Below are 7422 nucleotides of genomic sequence, written 5' to 3' on the forward strand. Positions count from 1 at the left end.
AGATAAAAACACATTGTCAATTTAATAAACAGATTTTAAAATGTGAAACATCTTTTTAGAAACTAGAAAATAGCTACATTTTAAAATGAGAATCTATAGCAAGGGAAACCATCAACAAAGGAAAGGCAACCTACCAAATGGGAGGAAATACTTGCAAAAGATAATCTGATAAGGGGTAACATCCAAAATATATGAAGAATTCATACAATTCAGTAGTGAAAACAAACAGTCCAATTAAAACATAAGCAAAACATCTGAATAGACATTTTTCCAAAGAAGACAGATGGCCAATGGACATATGTAAAAGTGCTTAATGTCATCAATCATTAGGACAATTCAAAATCAGCAATCACTTAATGGCTATTCTCAAAAAGACAAGAAATTTAACAAGTATTGGTGAGGATGCAGAGAAAAGAAAACATGTGGACCTTGTTGGTGGCAGTGTAAATTGGTGCAGCCCTAAAGGAAAACAGTATAGAAGCTCCTTAAAAAAACTGCAATAGAACTATCATATGACCCAACAATTCTATTTCTGGGTATTTACCTGAAGAAAATAAAAACACTTAACAAAAAGATATATGCATCCCCAGGTTCACTGCAGCGTTATTTACAATGGCCAAGATGCTGAGACAACACGTGTTCATCACCAGGTGAGTGGGAAAAAATGTGCATGCACAAACCTCCCCCCAACAAACAGAGGAACATTATTCAGTTGTAAAAAAGAAGGAAATTTGTCATTTGCGAAAACATGAGTGGAGCTTGAGGGCACCACACTAAGTGAAGAAAGTCAGAAAAAGGCAAATACCATATGATCTCACTTATATGTGGAATTTAAACAAACAAAAAACCGAGCTCAAAGATATAAAGAACAGATTGGTTGCTGAGGCAAGATGGATGTAAGAGGAAAAAAAGTACAAAATTCCAGTTACAAAATTAATGTCTTGGGGATGTAATCTACAGCATGGTGACTATAGTTAATAATACTGTATTACATATTTGAAAGTTGCTAGGAGATTCAATCTTAAAAGCTCTCATCAGAAGAAAAAACTAACTATGTATGGTGACTGATGTTAACTAGACTTATTATAGCAGTTACTTCACTATATACAAATACTAAATCATTATGCTGTACACCTGAAACCAATATTATCTTATATGTCAACTATATTTCAATTTAAAAAATAGACTTGTCTCACATACCTGGAAAGTCCATGTGATGGATCCAAAGCTGTAACTGGATCCAGGTGTCTGAATCTGCCTCTTGGGTTTGCTTTTTTTCTCTATAGGTTTCATTCTCGGGCAATGTCCCCCATTCTTAGAGTGGCAGTGATGATCCATGGAAACTCCTGTCTTCAGTGGTCCTTAGTTCTCACCATCTCAGTGAACTAGAGCAGCCTTCAAGATACAGCACAGGGAGGTGGGAAAAGCCTTAGAAAAATGCTCTCTTTGGTCAGTGTGGGGTCACGTGCTAATCCTGGACCAATCATTATAGACTCTTATTGGATAAACCCTTAAATTGTAGTCCCACTGAATCACAAAGAATAGAAATGGAGATGTAGTAGGTATCAAAAAATAAAAACAATATGGGGGACCTTAAAACGGCTGCTGTACATAATTAACACCCCCAAACCTAACTGGATTATTCTCCTAACATTTCTGAAAATAATAATAATAAAAGAAAAGAAAAAAATAAAACATGAATCTCATTAATTAATCCAATAGCATATATAGTCAGATACATTTTCTGTTAAGATTTACTTACTCTTTTTCTATTGTACAAGCAGAAGAGAGGACTAGACCCAATTCTTAAAAACTTAACCTAATGGCTATTGAAACCTCAGCTTTCCCCTTCTCTCCTTTAAATAGGGTGGCTTAAACCACTTCTTTTTGAAATGTGTTTGCACACACATCACCTGGGTTATCCTGTTAAAATGCAGATGTTAATCCAATAGGTCTATGTTTTGCAGCCCAAGATTCTGCATCTCTCACATGCTCCCAAGCATTACTGATGCTGGTTGATAGCCACAGCGAAGTAGCAAGACTTTAAACAAGTAAACAAGTCTTTGGATAAAATTATAGCACGATTTAAATTGACTACACTAGCATAACACCTGAAAGACTTAATGAAAATTTCAGAAGTTCTTAATTTGTAGCCCAAGAATACTTTAGGGAACAGAAGAATGTAGCTGTTAAGGAGTATTGATAATCACATTAAGAAATAGAGGGAAAGTTACATTCTTGTGTGGTATAGAAAGAAATATTCCCTGAAATGAAATGAAGCACATATTGATTATTGAGTTAGTACCACTTTTGCTCTTTACTTGTGTTAATTCATCATGTACTTAGATTTCATTTATTTCCAGCAATCAATTGTTTTAATCAAAGATATGCCTTGCTTGTTAGCTATGGATCTCAGAATCCATGAACCCCTTCCCTGGGGGATCTCAGAAGCTAGCAGGAAGGATCTCACTTGCATCTGTGTTCAATTCAATTGTCTAAAATGGGATAGGAGCTAGTTTTTATTCACTTAGATCTTTATTTGTTAGTGAGGAAAACAAGGTACTAACCCTCAACACAGACAACCGGGATTCAGTTCTTACCTACACAGCTTGGTAGCTGTGATGCTTAGGACAAACCACTACATAGCCTCAATTTCCTCACCTATAAATTGAGAATAATATTAGTATCTATCTCAAACGTATTTAGATCAAATGAGCTAATGTATGTAAAAGTGCTTAGGAGAATGGCACTTTATCTGCACTACAAGTGTTAATTATTATTTGTCTCCTTGCAATTTCAAAATAGTTTCAAAATGTTTAATACTAGCTGGTGATGGATCATTGAAAGGTAGAGGCTCAATTTAAGCACACATAGTTACACTGACTGAATCAAGAGAATTTGCTCTTATCTTTTGGTGATTATAAATTATAGCTGAGGTTACTGCTTAAACACTAGATACTGACTAGTATTCACAGCAGGGGAGAATAGTTAGCAAAATCTCCAATTAGGGTTTTGTTTATACTTCCACTGGGAGGGATGATTTGTTAGTTTGAAAGAGACCCTTTGTGCTGATTACAGGTGTCAGCACATCCAAGTTTTGGCTGTGCTTGAATACCTGCTGTGACATGCAAGACACAAGAAAATCAAGCCTAACTGTTTTAATTCAAACACATTTCCACTTACAACTGCGTTGATTTCCCTAACCCAGGCTGAGTAACTAATGTGAAACAACACTTTAAAGTCAATGTTTTTTAACGACATGAATAATTTGACCTAAATCAATGAATTTCCTTGTTGCTTCTTTGCTACTAAAAAAACCTGATATTTAGTAATTAAACACCAACAGATGTATTGCATTCATCTCTTATATAAATAAAGTATGAGTTTAATTTTATCTTTAGAAGGGACTAGATGTACATGTGCTTGTCAGCATGATCAGAATATTTTTGAAGTCAGAGAATTCTGGAATAAATAAATCAGACTCAGGTGGAAGTACATAAAAAATACTGCCAAAAATGGAATAAGAGAGAATTGATGCCATCTTGGTTCCCCCCACATATAAGTTTTTATTTTGGGTGTGAATGTGGGGTTCGCTTTAGGGGGAGATGGATGACTACCTTCATGAAAAAGAAAACTAGATTGTGATAATTTCAGATGTCCTGATTCCTATGAAATCCCCAAAAAGTGATTAAAAAGGAGTGGATATCCTTAAAGTGATCTTACAAATATATACATAATTATGTTCTTTTTATAATCTCATAATATACTGAAGATATTTCATATATTAGGGGCTCTTTTTTTTTTTAATAACTGGCTCCTTAAGATTGATTTAACTCCAAATAATAGAATCACCCAAGTATTTTCAATCTTACAAGAGTGCTACAAGCTATTAGTTACTGCTATAATTTTACTGAATAACTAGAAACAGAAAACTTCAGATAAGCGGGGGAAAAAAATTAAGTAAAAGTAACAAGTATGCCACATTAATATTTTTCTTTTTTTAACTTTCAAAGGAAATGTCTGTTTTTATCAACTTTAACTTTTAGGACTCTTAGCTCAGGCTATAATAAAACAAACAACACAGGATTGTCTTCTCTGTTGAAGTTAATTTGAATCAGAACAGAGTATTTACCTTTTCTTGGAGTTTGTGTGATTCAAGGTTAGTGTATTTTGGAAAGACTGAGTGAGGCAAACCTAATCCCATTCTGAAGCTCATTAACTGAAAACAGGGCCACACTGCAATTGTCTTTTCTACACTGAAGGGACAAATTAAGAATTTAAATGAGGTGCAAACTCTAAAACAAGGTTCTCCTAGTGGCTTCTTTTGTTTATACAGTTACACTCTAAATATAAAGCTGACACCATTCGTGTTAAATTTCACTAGTTAACTGATAAGCTACAGCAGAGAGTACATTAGCACTCTGGGTAGTCTCGTCAGTCACTAAGAGACCTCATAAATAATGTATGAGGATTTCTACTTTATGGACCAAAACCTTTTTAATCAGTGGGTGAATGGATAGATGGATAGTCAAATAGATAAATACATGAATTAATTATTTCTTTTAATTTTACATCAGATCTTGAAGATTTTAGGTATTATTTAAGTTTTTCCAAATAAATGAATATACACTGACATTTTGCTACAAAGATCTGGAATGTGCAACATTCCTCAGAATTGTACAATTGACCACAATGTCACAATCTTGCACCATTCAGCCATCTGCACAATGAAAACCAAACTGCAGATTAAAGTAAGTTGGAAAATGGAATGAAATTCTTACACTAGTATTTTAATCCATGTCTAGATTTGTAAGCTCTCACTTAACCATCAAATATTTTTTCATCAGCTATCACTAACCAATTTCTCAAACTAACTGTGAGTTAGTTACAAAATGACTTTTCAGCATGTTTTAGCAATACAAAAGAATAATTCCCATGCAAAGCGTTGTCCATCATCTATATTCAATATACATTTTGATGAAGAAAAACACCAATAACTGTACTGAAGCACCTTGAAAACAGCTAAGAAGCACAGGAGGACAACTCTGTTCTTCTGAGGGGGCAGCATGTATAGTAAAAGGAGCAGGGGCCTTGACTCATGACATGTGAAATCTAATCTCTGCAACTAGCCAGTTGGAGGTACACAAGCATGAACCTGGGGCCATCTTGCCCCTGTTGTTTCATGAGCAAAATGAGGGTATGGAGGATCTCTTTGTCTGTTCTGTCTTGACTCGATGGGAACATACTGTTTCAATAATTTAGGCATGAACAGAGAAGTAAGAATCATAACCTTTAGACTGGGGAGGCCATCCCATTCTCAAAATTCCCAAACACTAGTCTACATAAACTATCTATAAGTGTACCTTCTTTTTTTTTTCCAATTTATTTATTTTCAGAAAAACAGTATTCATTATTTTTTCACCACACCCAGCGCTCCATGCAATCCGTACCTTCTTCTACTATCTTCTGTCCCTTTCAGCTAGAGCATGAAATAGATTCTATAAATTCCATTCAATATTAGGCAAGATTATGGTACTTGCTTACATGTGCTTTGGGGAGTGAGGGCCGAAGAGTTTTGTTCAATTTGCAAAGGAACCCATGACCTGAAAAAGATGAAGAATCCTTACTCTAGTGTCCTTCCCTGGTCCATCTATATGGTCTACCCATTGTATAATCTCTTATCCTCCTACAGTTTCAAATAATCTCTTTGAAGATTTCCGAATCAACATTAAGATTTAAATCCCCATAAAATAACTGAAGTTTTGGAGTCAGGAAGGATTGGATACAAATTCTAATCCTATAATTTATCAGAGATGAAACTTAGAAATTTCATTTAGGCCACATGGTCCTCATTTTTGATACACAGCCTACTCTTTGAAATATTGAATATCTACTGGGTATTTACCCCAAAGATACAGATGTAGTGAAAAGAAGAGCCATCTGTACCCCAACGTTCATAGCAGCAATGGCCACAGTCTCCAAACTATGGAAAGAACCAAGATACTCTTCAGCAGATGAATGGATAAAGAAGATATGGTCCATATATACAATGGATTATTAAGTCTCCATCAGAAAGGATGAATACCCAACATTTGTATCAATATGGATGGGACTGGAGGAGATTATGCTGATTGAATAAGTCAAGCAGAGAGAGTCAACTATCATATGGTTTCATATGGAGCATCAGGAATAACACGGAGGACATTAGGAGATTGGGAGGAGAAATGAGTTGGGGGAAATTGGAGGAAGAGACAAACCATGAGAGACTGTGGACTTTGAGAAAGAAACTGAGGGTTTTGGAGGGGAGGGGGTAGGGAGTTGGGTGAGCCTATTTGGGTGCGGTATTAAGGAGAGCATGTATTGCAGGGAGCCCTGAGTATGGTGTATAAACAATAAATTTTGGAATACACACACACAAATAAAATTAAATTAAATTTAAAAAAAATAAATATTGAGTATCCACACAAGTATTTTTGAATACCTACTATGCATTAATGATAGAATTGAGAGGCTTGTCTTTTGTTGTTTTGCTTGATTTCTTTTTATATAGGATGGTTAAGTAAAGATTCTTTGATCAGGTGACATTTGAGCAGTGACCTAGAGATAGAGAAGGGGTGAATTTTAGAAATGTAAGAGAGAAGAGTATTCCAGATCAAAGAAATAACCAAGTGTAAATGCCCCAATGCGGAAGCCTGAACAGTGAGTTCCAGAAATACTAAGATATGTAAACCCGGTTGGAACAGGGGTAGAGAAATTAGATGGTGTTAGAGAAGTCATTAGGCATTTTGGTAAAGATTTTAGCTTTTTTATCTGAAGATTATTAGCAGAGCAGTGGCACAATCTGACATATGTTTTAAAGGAACAATTCTGGGGGCGCCTGCGTGGCTCAGTGGGTTAAGCCTCTGCCTTTAGCTCAGGTCATGATCTCAGGGTCCTGAGATCGAGCCCAATTTCGGGCTCTCTGCTCTGTGGGGAGCCTGCTTCCCCCTCTTTCTCTGCCTGCCTCTCTGCCTACTTGCGATCTCTCTCTCTCTCTCTCTGGCAAATGGATAAATAAAATCTTTAAAGGAACAATTCTGTTATATGAATTACAGGCTGAAATGGGACAAGAGTGAAAGGAGACTCTTTGAGGAACAATATATTAATCCAAGTGAGCCACAATCTTGCTTTTTGCCAGGACAGTATCAGTAAATGTGGTGAGAAATGGATGAACTCTGGATATATTTTGAAGGTAGAGCTTACTGCATTTACTTATGGATTGGATAGGAAGTATGAGAGAGGAAAATAAGTATTGAATAGCTTCTTGTTTTATTTTGTTTTGTTTGTTTTGTTTTGCCTCGGTGACTGGATGGATGGAGTAGCCATTTTATGAGATAAGCAAGAACAGAAAGAAATGTGGGTGAGGAAAGCAAAATCAAGATT

Source organism: Neovison vison, chromosome 12 (genome assembly GCF_020171115.1).
Source record: "Neovison vison isolate M4711 chromosome 12, ASM_NN_V1, whole genome shotgun sequence".
Classification (NCBI taxonomy): domain Eukaryota; kingdom Metazoa; phylum Chordata; class Mammalia; order Carnivora; family Mustelidae; genus Neogale; species Neogale vison.